The 17,864-nt window shown below is 52.4% G+C and overlaps 1 protein-coding gene and 1 long non-coding RNA gene across 4 annotated transcripts in view; one reads left to right on the top strand and one right to left on the bottom strand.

Annotated features, from left to right (window-relative positions):
- PPARA (peroxisome proliferator activated receptor alpha) overlaps positions 1–11,764 on the bottom strand; it is a 65,241-nt gene extending 53,477 nt beyond the window's left edge. Inside the window, exons 1-2 of one of the 3 annotated variants that reach the window (XM_074375739.1) lie at positions 11,627–11,764; positions 10,392–10,473 (exon numbers count right to left, since the gene is read on the bottom strand). The gene's annotated coding sequence lies outside the window, so the exon portion shown is untranslated. Of the gene's footprint in view, positions 1–10,391; positions 10,474–11,118; positions 11,533–11,626 lie in introns of those variants that run through there. The other 2 variants (XM_074375736.1, XM_010960152.3) reach the window with 2 other exon arrangements.
- Positions 11,765–11,864: 100 nt separating this feature from the next.
- Positions 11,865–16,751, top strand: LOC141579471 (uncharacterized). Its single transcript, XR_012510999.1, has 2 exons — positions 11,865–15,115; positions 16,396–16,751. It is a non-coding gene; the product is annotated as an uncharacterized LOC141579471 (long non-coding RNA).
- Positions 16,752–17,864: the final 1,113 nt, after the last annotated feature.

The following is a 17,864-nucleotide window of genomic DNA, read 5'->3' as shown; positions in this document are numbered from 1 at the left end:
TTTTCCTCATATTCAGGCAGTATTACTGAAATAACAACAACCTGCTAATCAGATGCTAAAAAAAATTTGAAAAGAGAAAAACCATCATCTTTTCAGCAAGCGGGAGGGCATAGATTATTAAGCAGAGCGGAAATCTTTGTTCACTCAACAGATTTATTTTTTTAACTGAAGTATAGTTGGTTTTCAATGTTGCATCAATTTCCGGTGCACAGCATCATGTCTCAGTCACACGTCATACACAGACACACATCTATTGGTTCTCATATACCTTTTCATTATAGGTCATTACAAGATACTGAATATAGTTCCCCGTGCTACACAGAAGAAACTTGTTGTTTATCTATTTTATATATAATAGTTAGCATCTGCAAATCTCTGGGTGCCTCCTGTGATAGGCCCTGGTGGAGCCAGTCTAGGCACAGCCATGAAGAAAGCAGACACACACCCCTGTCCTCCAGGAGCTGCCATTCTATGGGAGATCAGTGAGAAACGAATCAATGAAACTTACACCATGTGAGATGGAGACTGGGTGGGAGAGGGGCAGCCACTATAAATCAGGGGGTCCGAGAGGGCCTCCCCCCATGGGGAGTGAGCAAACTTATGTGTCCTTCCTTCCTGTAATGAGACACGAAGCTGGGGGGGGTCTGATGGGGCCCCACCACCTCCTGGCACCCCAGCCCCTCCCAACATCTGTGCTCTCACCTTGGCACCAGCCTGATGGAGGGAAAAGAAGGGGCCGCTGGGCTCTGCACCTGCAGTGCTGTGATTCATAACTGTCACTCCCCAGTCCTCCCACCGTCCTCCCACCGACCTCCCACCGTGTAAGGTCCACACGACCAACCCTACCTAAGCCGCCTAATGCACTGGGCAACTCTGGTCACGGCTCTTTTGCTTTGATGTTACAGATTTGCCCTTAATCGACAGAGCTGGATACTGGGCATGTCACCCACCTTCGAGCGTGAACAGGACACGTTTAGCGGTCTCAGTGCTCCACCCCTCCTTGAACGGCGTTCGCTGATTGTGAGTTCCAGGAGGGCACGCCCACGGAGTGATGCCAAATAGTGGCCCCAAAGATGTCCCTAAGGGTACCATCATGGGTTCGTTTGTGTCCCCCACATCCTAACACCTCCAGCACTTCAGAATGTGACCTTATTTGAAACGGGGTCTCTGCAGATGCAGTTATGATGCGGTTACACCAGAGTGGGTGGCCCTTAATCCAATAGGAATGGCGTCCTCATAAAAAGTGGAGATTTGCACACAGACACACCCAGAGCGAGAACGCCACGTGAGGACAGGCGGAGGCTGGAGGGGTGCTCCCACAAGCCAAGGCACGCCAAGGGTGGACGGGCACCAGCAGAAGTTAAGAGGGGGCAAGGAAGGGGCCTCAGAGGGAGCACAGCCCTGCCGACACCTTGATTTCAGACTGCAGGCCTCCAAGCAAGACTGCGAGAGAACAAATTTCTGTTGTTAAAGCCCCCCACGTTGTGGCGCCCTGTTATGGTGGCCACGGGAGACTGACGCCAGTGCAGACCCTGAGAGGGGAGAGTGGCCTGGATTTTCCAGGTGGGCCCAACCCGATCACTTGAGCCCTGAACAGCAGAGAACCTCCCCTGGCTGCAACAAGGCAGAAGCGGGCGTGGGGGTCAGAGAGACTTAGAGCAGGAGGTGGGTGCAACCCACGTGGCAGGTTTTGACAACCCAGGGGCCACGAGGGAAGGAATGTGGGCACCTCTGACTGACATCCAGCAAGAAAACAGGCCATGATGATTTTCAAAATGCACAGAATTGTCCATCCAAAAAAGATGAATTTGGGGGGAAAGACTGGAGAGGGATAAATTAGGAGGCTGGGATTAACAGATTCAAACTACTGAATATAAAACAAGGTCCTACTGCAGAGCACAGGGAACTACATTCAATAGCCTATAAGAAACGGACGCAACGTTGTAAACTGACTACACTGCAACGAAAAAGAATGCCAAAAAACGCCTATAAAGAAAAAGAATATATATACGTATAACTGAATCACTGTGCTCTCCACCAGAAACTAACACAACATTGTAGATCGACTACACGTCAATTAAAAAAAAAAAGGATGAATTTTACTGTGAGTCAATTATACCTCAGTAAACTCGACTTTAAAAAAACCTCATACCCATCTCCACCACCTGGGCGAGTCTGCTGTTGGAAGCTGGTACCTCCAGGAGCCGGCCCTGCTCCCACCAACGTAACTGGGCTGATAACTTCCCGGGCAGGACACAGCTGCCTCTCTCCCCATCACCCCAGCCACAAAGCCACCTGCAGCCCTGGAAGACACACTTCACTCTCTGTTCATCAGCCTAGGAAAGGGGCTTGCGTTCGTCTAGGGAAGAATTTAATTTGCCTCACTCACTTCTATGAAACCAAATGATGTCACACTAACGGCACACATGACCCAGCTCATGTCCCTGCAAGTCCTTGTCCCTGCTCCTTTCAGGGAGCAATTACCATGCTCATATGATTCAGACAGACTCCCTGGTCCGAAGGCTCATCTGCTTTTAACGCTGAACTCTTGGCGACAAAGAGAAGGCAGACACCACAGCCAAACGTGCGGTGTTTCCTGGAAACAGGTCATCCAATGCGAGATGAGAGTGTTCATCTCAGACTTAAACCCTGCTGACCCAAGCGGGCCAGAAGGCTTTCCCTCGAGCACTTCACGGTAAGTGGAATAATAAGATACGCATCAGGGGAACTACACCTGCTTGGATAATTTTTATTCACTCTTTTCCTTTCTCCCAACTTAGTTCCTTTAGTGAAAGGAAATTCTGAATTTTAAAGACAAACGTTTATTGAGCCACACAGGCAGACTGCTGTGAAAATGCCGCTGCCCCACTGGACGCCGTGCTGGTCGGGGGAGAGCAGCCTCAGCTATCCGACCGTCTACACTGGCTCTGACCACCACGCGCCACACCGCTTTGGTAGCTGCCTCCCCTTGGAGCCTAGGAGTCCGTCATGTAGCGCAACGCTTTCTGGTGGCAGGCTGTGAAAATGCCGCTGCCTCCCTGGATGGAACCTGCTGCCTGTCACTGCTGTCCCCAGTACTTAGAACACTGCCTGGCATGTAGCAGGTGCTCACTGAAGGTTTGTCAAATACATGAACGATTTCAGGAATAAACGACCGATGTACTCAATAAACATCTCCTGGGGTGAAGGCAGAATATCTCAAATCAGAGAGATTCAAACTGCTACAGGAGAGTGACAAAATTCCCTCCTCTCATTTGGGGGGAAATCAAGGACAGCTTCCTGAAGGAGGTGGCGTTTGATTAAGCCCTGAAGGAATGTCAAATGGAGGGTAGCCTGACCGGAGCTGCATGTTCACAGAGCAGGTCCTGCAACTCCTGCCGGTAGCACATCCAGGGCGCTGCAAAGGGAGGCAGCTGTGGTTTCCGGCCCCCCAGGGGGGCAGGATGGAGAGAGCCACTTCCTCAAGACACCACGCAAATGAACAGGTAATGGGCACGCTCATGGGAAAAGCACCGGGCACTGTAAGTGCTTGTAGCAGAGACCCGACTGGGGCAGGCAGTCCCGAGAGGTTTCCCTGAGAAAGTAATCTTCAGCTGAGATCTCAAGGGTAGAGGGTAGAGGTAAGGGGGCGAGGTGGAGATGAGGCAGGGTGAGGGAGGGTCCCAGGTGCGGCAGAGGATCTGGTCACGAGGGAAGAATGCCAGCCCCTAAGAGTCAGGCCTCTGCCCTCCCAGTCACCACAGGAGCTGGTAAATGAGGACACATGAGTCCCCGTTGAGGCCGGAGAGTTAGTAACAAGCAAGGAAACAGCTAAAGCGTTCTCACTACGTGCTAGGCACAACCACGCAGGTTGTGCCACACAGCACTAGTATTGGCCCCATTTGTAGACAGGAAAACTGAGGCGCGGGCCGGATGAGCAGTCTGCCTGAGCAGTCAGTCAAGACCCTGCACTTGTCCTGCCTCCACTGCCCCAGTGGGAAGAGGGGGCAGGAAGGCCACTTATTGGACAGCGAGGAAGACCGGGGTTGGGGAGGGAAAACTTGGTGGGGTCTCAGAACCGGACACTCTGAGTTTGAGTCTCTGGGAGGGTCAGGGTGATGTCAGGAAGGCTGGTGGATGTGGGACCCAAGGTCACGACAGCAATGAAAAAATGCAGGGTCTTCCAGGTAGGGGCAAGGCTGGCTAGATCCAGACAACTGTGGAGATGAAATGCTGGCACAGGGAGGGGCGAGCCAGGAGGGCTCCAAGGAAGGGACACACACGGCCAGAAAGAGAACTTCCGTCTTCCCGGTCCTCCAGCAGTTTAACGTCACATGTACAGATATGAAGACAGCAGCTGGATGGATGAGATTTTAATACCTGACGTTGGAATCGCACCTTTTGGTCTCTTTCAAGTCACTGCTTTTAATTGCAGAGTTCTAAGTTTTCATTGCTACTCTTGTCTCTCAGAGTTTTCATTTCAAAGAGACCACAGCAGATCTGACACAGATCCTCCCGAAACACCTTCTAGAAGACGATTTACTCTACAAAGAAAGCCCACATCTGAATTCACCGAGTGCGTCCTAGGTTTTGAGCTCTTGTATCAGTCCGTGACCCAGCCACAGCTGTATCTGCTTTTCTGGCTTTTTTTTTTTCCCTTCTAGATTCTTCTTTCTCTTAAGTCTTGTGCCTCTATTAGTATTAAAGATTATCTGCCGTCCTTGAATGTGGTTAAATATTCACTTTCACTTAGACTTCTGACCTAGACACTAAAAGCTGACTTTGTCAGATTCACCTAAGTAAAGAGAATGCAGCAGGGAAAAAGTCAATAATTTTTGGTTTCCGGAGTGAAAGAAAATACCCCGTTTTCTCTTCGTATATTGATATGCTGCTAGTCTTTACACGACACTCACGCACAAAGCTGGGACTTGGAAAGAATGGCCACAGCTCTTCACTGAAAGCTTCCCACGTAAACCTCCCTCCGTCACCAGCTGCTGTCACCCTCAGCCAGGAGCGTAACTTTCCTCTTTCAGTTCAACACACCAGCGCCGGGTCTGGACTCCCTGGCGGTTACAATCTTTGGTTTTCAGGCTGCTCCAGCGGAGGCCGGGCAGTCCTCCTCCAGCCACTGCTAGGGATGGGTCCTCCGTCTCCCCACCTGAGCGAGTGCAGGCGCCCCCGTCTTACCTTCTCCCCCGGGGCCAGAACCTTCTTACTCTGGCCCTGACAAACTCTCCAGGCACCAACATTTCCACCCCTACGTTCTGCAGTCATCACTTGTCACTCACATTCTTTTAACCCTGTCTGTGCTGGTCTTTTCGCTCAAGGAACAGCAGCCACCGATGCCTCTAAATATTCCATCCTTCACCTTTCTCTTCACGCCTCTTATTTTTCAAAGCCTTCTTCTTAGGTCAAGCTCTCGCCATCAACATGTCTGCACGACTGAACTTTGTTTTTTTCTTTTAACCATTCATCTCTTTCAGGACTCCTCACTGAATGCCACGGGTTGGGTTTATTTCTATGACTTGAGAGCTATGGTAAGAGCATGTCTTTCCTTCTGGAAAATGCTCTCAGCAAGTGGGTTTCTTTAAGGAAAAGAGGGAAATAAAGTCATTTTCTGAACTTCCATGCACTCTGGATTGCTTGCTGTGGACCATCAGGAGGACTCTGCAGAGATGGGGCAGAGGTCCCCTCGCCTTGACCAGGGGACGCAGTCTGCAACGTGTTGCAAAGTGGGAAGAAATAATAATTGTGACACTCAAGCAAAGTGCTCTCCCCACAAATCCTAGAACCCAAGGATGCCGTCAAGGTATCTGCCTGCTGGTTTTGTAAACAATTTCCACACACCGAGAGACGCTACTGTATTGAAACCAAATTTCAGATTTCTCTGAACAATGTTCCTTTTACACGTCATTCATGAGACTCCCATCCCTAGCACACAGTTAGACAAACAGAAATAGAAAGTGAGTGGACAGTGAATAAACGACACTAACCCACGTATCAAGCTGCCCCGTGGAACGAGCCAAAAAGAAATTACAGGCTAGAATGTATCGAATTTATTCATAATCCTACACAGAGGGGAACACCCTCTTTCTGCTGGCAGCCTAATAGATGTCAGCTTGTCCAGCAGGGAACGCTGCCTGAAAACGCTTCTAGAGATTCTTTGGGTAAAAAAAAATAATCCCATTTAACATATAGGGGATATTAGAAAACTTGATTTCAGATCGTCAAGATTTGATTGTCACTTAATCCTGCAATCCTGTATTTTACAAGCCATATTACTTCACTACAAATTTGCATTTCAATACGCAGGCAATGGGAGAGGACGCGCTCAGTGGTAGAGGGAAAGCTTAGCATGCCTGAGGTCCTGGGTTCAATCCCCAGTACCTCCATTTAAAAAAATCTTGTAAAAACAAATAAATAAACGGGCATGTGACACCTTCTTAGCCTACTTCAGAAAAGGGCATATATATACACATGTCAACCTCTAAGTAACCGGGTCTCTTTTACTAGAGCTTGGCAATTTGTCACCTCAGTGTGGTTATCACATAACCACAGACTTATTCAGTTACAAATGGCTGCAAGGAACTTGGTGCCTCACTCACTCTAAAATGGGGGGGGGGGGGGGAACTACAACATACTGTTTACGTAACTATATTATCAAACCCAACCTTTCCTACAAAGCTTCATAAACTTTGAGACCATCAGTCACTCTGTATTTGCTTCCCCAGCTCTCACTATTCAAGGTACTACTTTTTCAAAGGTTTATTTGTGGTCTCTTAACTTAAAAGTGTAGAAGCAAGCAGGTCAGAACAGAAACCACAGGTCTCTTTATTCACAGATCTCCTTAAGCAGAGCAAAATAAAAGCAGTCAGATGAGTGCTGCCTCCCGGAACACAGAAGACGTTAAATCAGTGCTTCCTCCAGTTTCTCCTGCATGTGCCTTTATCGCCGCAGTTAGAGGGCCAGCGGGACCCTGGCCCTGTTAAGACAAACACTGCTCCCCTTCCCCCACTGAGTCAGTTACTTGGAATTGGAATCCACGATCTTGCAGGAAAAGGGCATTCTTCTCTGTCAGATTCTCAAGCCGTCTCAGACAAAGTCTATTTAATGCTTAATACCCCCCAACTCTAGTGATGATTCTGAATAGAATAATTTGAGCCGCAATCTTTACAACACCTCTGCGCTGGGAGCCACGCTTGCCTAGTGGCGATGGAAGGACAGGCTCTCGCTGCGGCAGATTCAAGGCAAGCTGCAAAATGCCTGAGGAAAATCCTCTTGCGGTGGGAGGCCCCCTGCTGCGCTGCTAGCGCCCCCCCCCCCCGCCGCCCCCGCCAGCCAGCTCCCACCCCCATCTGAGGGCTGTAGAAAACATCCATCGATTAGCACTTGTTGAACTAAATTCTATTAATCCCTTATCTGGTCAATGAGCAGTCATCCCTCGGCATCCTCACGGGATGCGTTCCAGGACCCCCGCCCTCGGGTACCAGAATCTGCAGGTGCTCACATCCCTTATATAAAATGGTGTGGTATCTGCATATAACCCACGTGCACCCTTTGTATATTTTAAATCGTCTCTAGATTACTTATAATACCTAACATACAGGCTATGTCAATAGTTGTAAATACAGTGTAAATGCTATGTAAGCAATTATTGGTGTGCGGCAAATTCAAGTTTTGCTTTTTGGAACTTTCTGGAATATTTTTCCCCCTGCATATTTTCGGTCAGTTGAATTGGTGGATACAGAACCTGCGGATGTGGGGGATGGGGTAAGCCACTCCTAGGTATACAGGACCAGCAAGGCAGCGATGAGTAAGACTTACTCCGCTCTTATCAAGGTCGACTCCATGGGGAAAGAGACATGGGTAGCACTGAGGAGCAGCCCTAGCTGGGGAAGATCTCATCCAGCCTGCGTTTCCACAGACCCTCCAAGGATGAGGAACAACTGTTTTCACGGTCTAGGTGTACCGGAGTGAGGACCGATGCTAAGTACATCACCATCAAAACTTGAGGGCATAGCCACAGACAGAGAAAACACAAACCACTCATGACAGTTTCATTCCTACTAGGGTAGGACTACGGTTTACCTACCCAAAAATGAAAAAAAAAAAAAAGTATATATATGCAGGGTCGAGGGGATGCGTTTCTTTCCGAAAGCCTTTGGAAACTCACAAAATGGTCAGAGCAAACAGAGTTCAGGTACCAGACCCGGCTCAGGGAGAGCAGGCAGTGCAGTGTGACACTGCCTGCGCTGACGACGGTTTTTTACATTTTACAAAGAATCTTCATGTGAGCCACCACTTTTGAGCCTCCCAATCCTTCAGAGAGGTGGATCGGAGAGGAACTCCATTATGCACAGAGAAAACAGCCTTTAGAGAGGTGGACAAAGATGGCGAGGTCTGGCAGGTGGCCTCGAAGGGATGAGAATCAAATCTCACGAAGACCCAGTGCCTTTTCCACTATGTCAAGCTGCTTCCCTGATGGAAAGCAAAACACTCCAATCCTCTTTCTTGTACTGTATGCTGACCTCAAAACAAATGCAGCTCAACCACTGAAATAACTATAATAGGTCTGACTCGTGAGGAGCAAATTTTTCACCTTTTGATGTGCATACACTCTTCCACAAGATGCTAATTAAGTGCTCTAGAAGAAAAGAAGGAACATGACTCCAAACACCGAGCACATCAGACGAGGTTATGTCTGTTACCCACAGGACAGGTCGCTACAGGAAAGTGAAGGAAATACTTGGGAGAATAAATGAGTTCTCTTGAATACAGTCCTCTGGGACACCTAGGGCTCTTCCTGCTTGGTTCTTAAAACTATCCTAACACCAAGTTGGAAATTAAAATTCCTTGCCCGATTTACCCTAACCACATGGCCTTAGAGGAGAGCTAACTTGTTCTATGTAATTAATACGGTAGAAATAAAAGATCCAGCAAATGTCTGTCCTACAGACAGAAACTATATCATTATTTGAAATGTCTATGAAACATATAGAGTCTGTGACTCTAAACCAAGCTGCCAAGGACAGAAATAAAAACAGGGGCCCTCAAATCCCAAAAGAAGCAGAAATTATGCAGGCCTCTAACTGCATCCTCTAACTGCAATGCAAAAAATTATTACAATCGTTCACCAAAACCTCTGGTCACTTGGAAATTAAGACACTCATTCTATTTGCCATGAAGAATACATCACACACAGACTGAGAGAGGAAACAGAACTTGGCATGTTTGAAATCTGTTTACAGTAAGCAAAGAAACATTTTAATAAAAGTTTTTTTTTAAAGCTATTACTTAAAGAATCCTTATTATAAAAACACAGATGTTCACAGACAACATGCAAGAAAAAAACCCACTGGCTACCAATCATTACACAACAAGGTGTCGTGGCAAAAATATTTCCCTTTCTGCACTCCAGGTTCATCTTCTTTTAGATTCTGGTAAACATTATCTTCATGAGCAGATCTGTGGTTGTTGCCTGGCTCAATTCTGAGCACAACAGCCCACAGCAGCTAGTCAGTAAACAGTTCTAGAATAAATGAGTTTTTAAATTTATATATATATATATAAAAGGACTGGCCTAATAATCACTGTATCTAAACACAATAAAATATCATATGGACATTTAAAATGATAAGACACAAACACATTTATTCACATGGAAAGGTTTTTCATAACCTAACAGTCAATAAGCAGATCACACAATAGTTATATAGAAGAAACGTTTTTTTCCTCCCTCCCTCCCATTCTCTCTCCCACATACACATACTATGTTTAAAAATCTGTTTTACAAGTTGGACAAACATGAGCTAGTAAAAAGAACTATTTTATGATTACGGAGTAATTTTTATGTCTTAAGACGTGAAAAGAGGGAAATAATTTTTTTCTATCATCAATTAATTAGCTGTTGCTTCAAAGTTGTAGAGAATTTTGTCAAGCTCACTGCCTGGCCCTTCACACAGTGACCACGCAGCCAGACCACCTGCGTGCTTCTCTAGGGTTCCACTGTCCTGGCTGAGGGCAGTTCTAGACCAGACCTGCTAGCTCAGAAGGCCACTTGCTTGCTATTCAAATTGGAATTAAAACAGCTAAGAGATGGCTCTTCACTTCTCAAGTGTCTGTAACTTAAGTGTCTGTTAAATAAAAACATTTCTCACAGTTATATTAACTGGTTTTAAATCACATGGAACCAGCCTGCCAGAAAGAAGTGCCCAGTGACATTGACGCCATAAAGTTTTCAGAACTTAAAAGAGAATCTATCCTCAATTCATCTGACTTTCGAAGAAATGAAAATATACCTAACATTGCATCACAAAGTAATAATTAACCCCCAGTGCTAGTCTGTAGGGCAATGGAAGCAGCACTTAAACACTGCAGTCTGGAAAAATGAGTAAATCGAACCTTCCGTTTACCTGTGATGACAGCGTCTTGGTTCTGGGCTTGTCTTGCCACGAACTGTTACTTCACAGAAGAGGCAGGGCCTTTCACTGCAGCCTTGGCAGTAAGAAGGTAAAGGAGGAAATGATTACGATATGTCCTCTGGATTCTCCCCAACTCTCCACCACCTTGGAAGAGGAAAGTCACTCTGACCCTGCTTTTTCAACGGCCATAGTGTGGTGGGGTCGTCCCCAGGAGACCCTGCACCCTCGCTCCCCTCCCGGCCCGGCCCACACCGCTTCCCAAGCAGCCCTGGGAGAGGAGGGGGCTCGCTGGTTCGCGGAGAGGTGGTTGGCACCGGGGTGGGCACGCAGCCCCGAACGTTCCGGAGCGCCCCACGAACTCCAACACATTATACAACTGCAGACTTTTCTTAGAAAGAACCTTGACATTTGGGGCACGGAGTCCAGCCTTTAAACTGAGAAAGGCGAGGGAAGCACGGCCGTGCAGTTGTTCCCTGTTAGTCTGGGGAAGGCGTGCGGCAGAACCGACCCTCCGGACTTCCGCCAGCACCAAGCTGCGCAGCCGGGGACTTGGGGAGACTTGTGCGCCGACGCCCCGCGCCGGACGCGAGGGCCCCGGGCTTGGAAGGAAGTCCCGTGGCGGAGACTGCCCTGGGCTCGCCCGGCCCGGCCCGGCCCGTCTGGGTCGCCCGACTGCGCTCAGGCGCAAAGTGGGGAAGTTCCTCAAAGGTGAACTAACCCGCGTGTGAGTCTCTCCCGTCGGATCCTAACCGCCCCGCGCACGGCCCGGAGGGTCGGTCTGTCGGGGCCTCCGGCCACCTCGCCTATGGGATCCCCGTAGGTCTCGGGAAACGCCCCCCCGTCGCCGACGCCCAAACTCGACCACGCTGAAGGAAGGGTGCGCCCGATGCCCCTGCCTGGTGGGCCTTCTCTCCGGGCGACAACCTGAGGACCCCAATGTCTCTGAGGTCCCTGGCCTCCACCTCTGCCCAGCCCCCAGCCCCACCGACAGCTGCGGAAGCCGGAGCTCGGGGCAGGCCCTGGACGCTCGTAGGGAGGCCGAGCAAGGGGCGGCCCCCTGGGCCCCGGGATCCCCCTCAAGAGCCGGTCGCAAGCGCCCTCGCCCCGCGCCCCTGGGCCCCGCGCATGCGCCGCCGGGCCCCTCCCCGTCCGCCGCCGCTCTGGGTCGCGAGACGGGGGAAGTCCCGGCCGCAGACCCCTGAGTGCGCCCGCCCGCCCCCTGGCACCTGGAGCCGCAGTCCGCCGCCTGCCTGTCCGCCGGGCGAGCTCGCGGAGGGAGGCGGCGCCGGGCAGGGCGCTAGCGGCCGCCTCCGCCCCCGCCGCCCGCTGCCCCCGCCGTGGGGCCGCCGCGTCCCCAGCCCATGCCCGGCGCCGCCTCCCCGCGTCCGTGCCAGCCGCGCCCCAGCGGCACGCGCCGCCCCTTTGCCCCCGCTCGGGCCGGGTAGCTGCTGCGGCTCGCGCGGGTGGCCGGCCAGGAAGCCCCGCCCCCGGGCCCGCCCCGCGTGGGACACACCCCCCGGGTGGCGGCGCCCGATTGGATGCCCGCGGGGCGGGGTGGGGCCCCTCTCAGCGGCTCCCACCTCCTTCCCCGCAGCCACTGCACCAGTGGGGAAACTGAGGCGGGGGAGGCGGAGGGACTGCCGGGCGTGGGCACAGAGCCGCGATGGCACACCGCGTGCGGCTGGGCGTCGGCGCATGTCCGGCCCCGCGCCTACGGGACGGGTGGAGATTCCCGCCTGGCGCCCAGGCCCCTCCTCCTCTGGGCTTTGCGGGTCTGTGCAATGAACTGGTCTAGACCCGGGGCAGAGGCGCGGGTGACCTCGAGTCTCGGGGTAGCGTGGAGGGCGGGGCGAGAGGGGAAGGACCTTGTCCCGGGGACCTCAGGATGCAAAAGGAGAATGGGAACGCAAGCTGGGAGGACATGGACGCATCAACAGGTGGCGGAGTTGCCAGGGCGGGTGAGGCGGGCGAGGGACACAGAAAGGTGAAGGGCAACCAGGCCGGGTGCCGCGAGTCGCTGCCAACTGCGACCAACCGCCCCCCGCCCCACCCCCTGCTGTGGAGAGCCGTGCCCATCCCCCCGTGCGTCGAGGGTGAGGGACTGACTTTGCGCCCAGCTAAGGCGCTGGGCTTCTGCCAGCGCAGGGGGGAGGTCGCGGCCCGGCAGCCAATGGCGAGGAGCAAAAGGAAAAGCTGCAAAGCGGCTTTGTTTGCGCGGTGACGCCCGAGCTCCCCGCGAGGAATGCAAAACCCCCGGTGCCAGCGCATCAGGACGCCCCTCCTTTGGGAACGAAATGTGTGCTATGCCAACCCTGCTCCTTGCCCTCCCGCTGCTCCTGCCACTGTTCTATTTGTAGCAGCGAGCGCCCAGGAGGACCTACTCAGGGCAGGAAATGCAGCACTAAACAAATCCCCGCATTACACAGACACTGGAGACCTGGCAGTACCTGGCCTTTCACAGAGGTCTTCAACTCACCCTGTTGATTGGTCCCATACCTGTGGTGAACTTCGCCCCAACCTGCAGACACCCACATAATCTTCCCACTAACTCACCGAGAAGCCCAACTTTCATTGCACATAATGTATAGCAAGGGACAATTTTTGTGTTATGTTTCAGAGTTTACAAAGTGATCTGTGTACATTATATCCTGGATATCTCATAGGTCGGGCAGGCAACAGTGTTTTTTATTCATGCAGCTAGGGCTGGAATGTGCTGGGTGTCATGGATACAGAAGCTTAGGGAGCTGACCACAGGCTGCCCATACTGAGATCTTGTCCTCATGAGGACATCCAGGCTCCGAGATGTCTCCTGACATACTCCAGATCCCAGGCTATCAGGAACCAAGGGTCCAGGCAGGAGTGTTGACTTCTTTTCCCAGATGCACTGTGATGGTTGACCATAATCCCAGTTCAGCTGGGCAGTTGGAAAGATCTGGGAGAAATTGTTTTGAATGAGGACAAAGGAAGCTGCGTAGAGTTCAGCCGAGTAGTGTGCACATCCAGCAGACATAGAGAAATGATGTTCTTCGGGCTCCAAGGTTTTAGGGAGAGAAAACTTTTTCATGCATGTGACGAATGTTGTCACCTTTGAACAAAGGCTCTCAGCCAGTCCCTTGCCTCCCTCTCCCCAGGTAGAAAGTGGAAGGGTGCTCCGGGCTTTTCTCACGGGAGGATCCATGAAACAGATTAGTACATGCTGCCCCCAGGGGACCGTGGGTTCCTGTTTACCTTGAGCAGACTTCTCTTGGCCATGAGAAAGCTGTCACGCCCAGCAGAGGGGAAACTTCCCAAAGGACAAACCCCTCCCCGCCCACAGCTCCTGAAAGTTCCTCTCTCTCCTCCCCTCCCTCCTTGCCTTCCCCAGCATTGATGGAGCGTGGGCAACACAACAGCACGTAGGCAGCCTCCTGTGCAGGGACTGAGAACTTTGTAACTCCGGGGACAAGTTAGTTCTCTTGAATACGCATCTGAGTATCACCGGAGTTCCTCTTTGCAGACTTGGGAGACACTTGGAGCGTTTAGGGGGCCGTGCATCTTAGTTCACAGCTTCCATTTATTGGGTGCTGATGCTGTTTCAGGTTCTGTTTCGTGTTTTCTAATCTTGAAGGTGTTTGGAGAAATTATTATTATTATGCCCACACTGGAATAGGGACCCTGAGGCACAGTGGCCCCCCTATGCCCTGTACCAGGTCACACTGGCAAGTTGCAGAGCTCAGGGTGGGAAGTGGGTCCGTGGTGCTCACAGCTGCCCTGCTGAGCCACTCCTGGATATACCCACATGCCCAGTCTCACCAGAGCATCCAGGGCTGTCTCTCGGTCTCCAAAGGAGAATCAGGGAGCTGGGACATTCAGAGGAGGGGAAAGGGGGCAGCAGGATGAGGCTCCTGCCACTAGACACCAGGCAGTGGTTAGACCTTGAATGTGTAAGCAGGTGATGTTGGCCATCTGCTCAGAGGCTGGCCCTGACCCCTGCTGGGGTGAAGCATCTCCCACGGGTCTGGGGTCCAGGCCTTAGACAGGAGTCTGTCTGTTTGCCCTGCAGTTTGGATAAGCTCTTTTCCAGGAACTGTCCAAAGCCTCTGCAGGTCACTTGTTTGCCCTTTGCTGATCTGCCTCCCGATGGGACAGAGTGTGTGCTTCCGGGATGTCATCAGCCAGGGCAGTGGCCTCTGATCTCCTGGCAGCGTGGCTTCAGGTCAGGTGGTGGAAGTCAGCAGGGGCAGGAGACACAGACTGAGAAAGGGAGAGTTTACCGTCAGCAAGTCTAGAGCTGCTCCGTGGCCCACGGCTGGACCTCGGCAGAGGCCACCCAGGGTGCACTGCTGCCATCCTAGTATCGACGGCAGGACCTCAGGGGTCCACGTAACAAAGTCTTGCCACATTTAGGCATGGACCCTAAACTCACCATGGCCCCACAGAGCAGCTGGGTTCATCCTAGTTTTGCAGAGTTGGAAACAGAGGGAACAACAGCCCTTGGCTGAGCTCTCCAAGATGGTGCAAGAACTGGACCCTCAGAGTCCAGGCCCGTCTACCCTCCACAGCAGCCCCAGGTAACCCCGTGGGTTGGCAGTGGGGCCTCTCCTGGCCTGATACCCCGGCAGTCTCTGGGAGACCCAGAAGCACACCGTTAAGGGTCAGTCTTGGCCCCGGCACCCCAGGAGGGCGGCGGCGGCGTGCACAGAAGCCTGTGGCAGGAGAAGGAAGCCACATTCAAGGTGAGAGTGCAAATGGCACAAGACAGGCAGAGGTGGGCAGTGACTGATGGCCCCGTGGGGAGTTTGGCTTGACCCCAGACCAGTAACAAAGAAAACATGATACATGTGAATCGGTTGTCATTACTGAGGCAGAGGTGGTGGTGGTGCTGGGTAAACTGTGCCCTTACTGGAAGTCTGCAGGGTCTGGAACCTTCTGCAGGCCCAGCCACGGTCTCTCTCCTGGACACCAGGCCGCTTTGGTGAGCAGCCTGTCCCTGGCCTAAGTTTACAGACTGGCTTTGCAACAGGCTCCACCTGACGTGGGTCTCCGTTTCTAATGCTTGTGTCTGTCGTTCTTGAGAAGTCCAAGGCAGCCCGCCCACAGCAGTGCTGCCCCCCACACCTTCCCTCCCAAGAGTCAGCATGTGCTCTTCCATCCCGGGTGACTCAAGCTCCCTGAGGTGGGCTGGGTCGTTGGTGTCTTTTGTCCAGTTCAGAGCGTGGCCTTGGAGCTTCAGAACCTGTGTGGCCTGGCAGGTGAGACTCGCATGGTAAAGCTGACGTATAGATGAATTTGGTCAATAAAGGACATTCTGCTCTGCTAGAGATGGGGTTCACAATTATCTGCCCCGGGTAGGGGTCCCTGCTGTGAACTGCATTGCTGTGGGAGGGCGAGGTTGAGGGCCCTGCAGAGATGAGGCAGGTGTGCTGACCCACGAATGCATGATGAGTGTGATATAGGTGTCATTGCCTCTACCTGGGACACCCCCCAACTTCCTCATGAAATTAGTGGACAGAACCTGGGATTTGGAGTCAGACCTGGATCCAGGACCCTGCTCTGCCTTTCGCTCACACTGTAACCTTGAACAAACGACTTGACCTCCTACCTGAACTTCCTCATCAACCAAAAGGGGTGGCAACGCTGACCTCCATGAGCTCTAGGTTGAGAATTAGGAAGGATCGTGTAGGAAGTGCAGAGACAAGACCTGCTAGGCGGGTCACCTTTGAGACTTGGTGACCACTTGCCTGAGGGCTCTGCCAAGGGTCACCTCCTCCAGAAAGCCTGTCTGGCATCCATCCCACCCACAAAGCCGCCTTCTTCCCTGTGTTGCCACCCCCCACCCCAACCCAGGGCTCTTGTCGAGTTCAGGCCTGTCGCTCCAGCCCCGCTCCCCTGCCTGCCTCGTTGCTCAGAGTAGCTGATGTGATGGAGGCCTCGAACCTCTCGGACACCAGGTGAGTGTCTGTTACTTGCTCCCCAGCTCAATCTTCAGATCTAGGCCAGTCTCTGCCTTTTACAGAAAAGCCCGCCAGCCAGTCAAGCCCGCGCAGCCTGCGGACCCCCGGCCTCTGAGACATCAGTGCGAGGGAACTGCCAGCGCGTTCTGCCAGCATCTCCGGGCCTTAGATTTCACTCATATGAGGAAGCGGACTGTGGACCCCGGTCCCCTAAAGGGACAGGCCACATTTGACAGAGTGTTCCTGGTCTGTGGCAAAAGCCGCAAAAGAACTTTGCAGAGTGTTTTCTGCAGGGCTGCATCTAGTCGATTTAAAGAAATACCCTTTTTTCTCCCCGGGTGTGTCCTTTACACTGTTTGGTTGTTGTTGAAAATGCCTTTTCTTATTAAAAATGTCTCGGATGAGGTGTCGATAGGGACGGTGTGTTCTGACTTGGCACCCCGGATCTGTCGCCGAACTTGTGTAAAATGTTGGTTTGTGAGCCCGAAGTCCAGGCTGCACTGGCCCAGGCGAGCAGTGTTTACTGATAAACACAGCCCATTGCAAAGGCCTCCTGACGTGTTCCCAGCCCGCGTGCCCAGCTCCCTCCTCCAGGTCGACTTACGGTATTTATTTTCACGGCAACACTTCGGCTTGCGCTGAGACTTGCAGCCTGAAGTGTCAAATCCTCCGTGAGGGCCTGATTTTGATCTTTGATAAAATGCGGGAGCAGGGTGTGGGCAGGCGTTACACCCACTCGGGGCCCCAGCTCACATGCCGTCGGGTACCCTTGGAGCGGGGCCAGGCCCCGGGGATGAGCGTTCCCTCTGCCTGGGAGCCTGAGGCGTGCAGGGGAGGGAGTCGGTTGGAGCAGGAGGGAAGCTGAAATCTACACAATACACCAAGGCAATCAACGCTGGAACCCTCTAGAAGGTGCCAGTGGCATGAGGCAGAAGGCCGTGGGACCGGCACCCTGGCAGGCAGGGTCCTTAGATGGCTGGTGGGAAAGACAGACTGGGGGACTGTCACTTCGCTTCTCTAAGAGGAAACCTTAGGTCAATCAAATTTCTGGGCAAGCGCCAGTGCTCGGTTTGATTTGAAAACATCCCCATCCCCATCCCTCCTCCAAAAAAGGATCTAGTAATCACTGAGCAACGCTGAGACCTGAGTTGCTGCTCTCCCAGCGTGACACCTCCCCGGCGACCCCAGCCCTGACTTCCTCCGGGAGAGCAAGGTGGTCTGTGCCCCCTTGGGTCCGACTCCCTGGCCGCCAGCCCCATGCAAGGGAGAGTCCCCGCTTAGCTGCCTCACACTTTGACTTCCGTCCTCACATGTCCCTCCCTCACAAGGTCAAGGCCCAGCCTTTCCAGATTGGCACAGGCCGTCAGGACAGAAGTGGCTGCAGCGCCAAGTCCCTGCTCCTGCTGGAGGTTCTCCGTGGTCTTGGCCACTCTTAGAGGCTTTGAACATCATTTTTAAAATAACTTTTTCAGCCCAAACTTTTACTTGTTTCCGAAAAGGGAGTCGGTCCAAATAGCCTGGTCTGCTGCTC

This window comes from Camelus bactrianus, chromosome 12 (assembly GCF_048773025.1).
Source record: "Camelus bactrianus isolate YW-2024 breed Bactrian camel chromosome 12, ASM4877302v1, whole genome shotgun sequence".
Taxonomy (NCBI): Eukaryota; Metazoa; Chordata; class Mammalia; order Artiodactyla; family Camelidae; genus Camelus; species Camelus bactrianus.
This window is presented reverse-complemented; position numbering and strand designations above follow the sequence as displayed.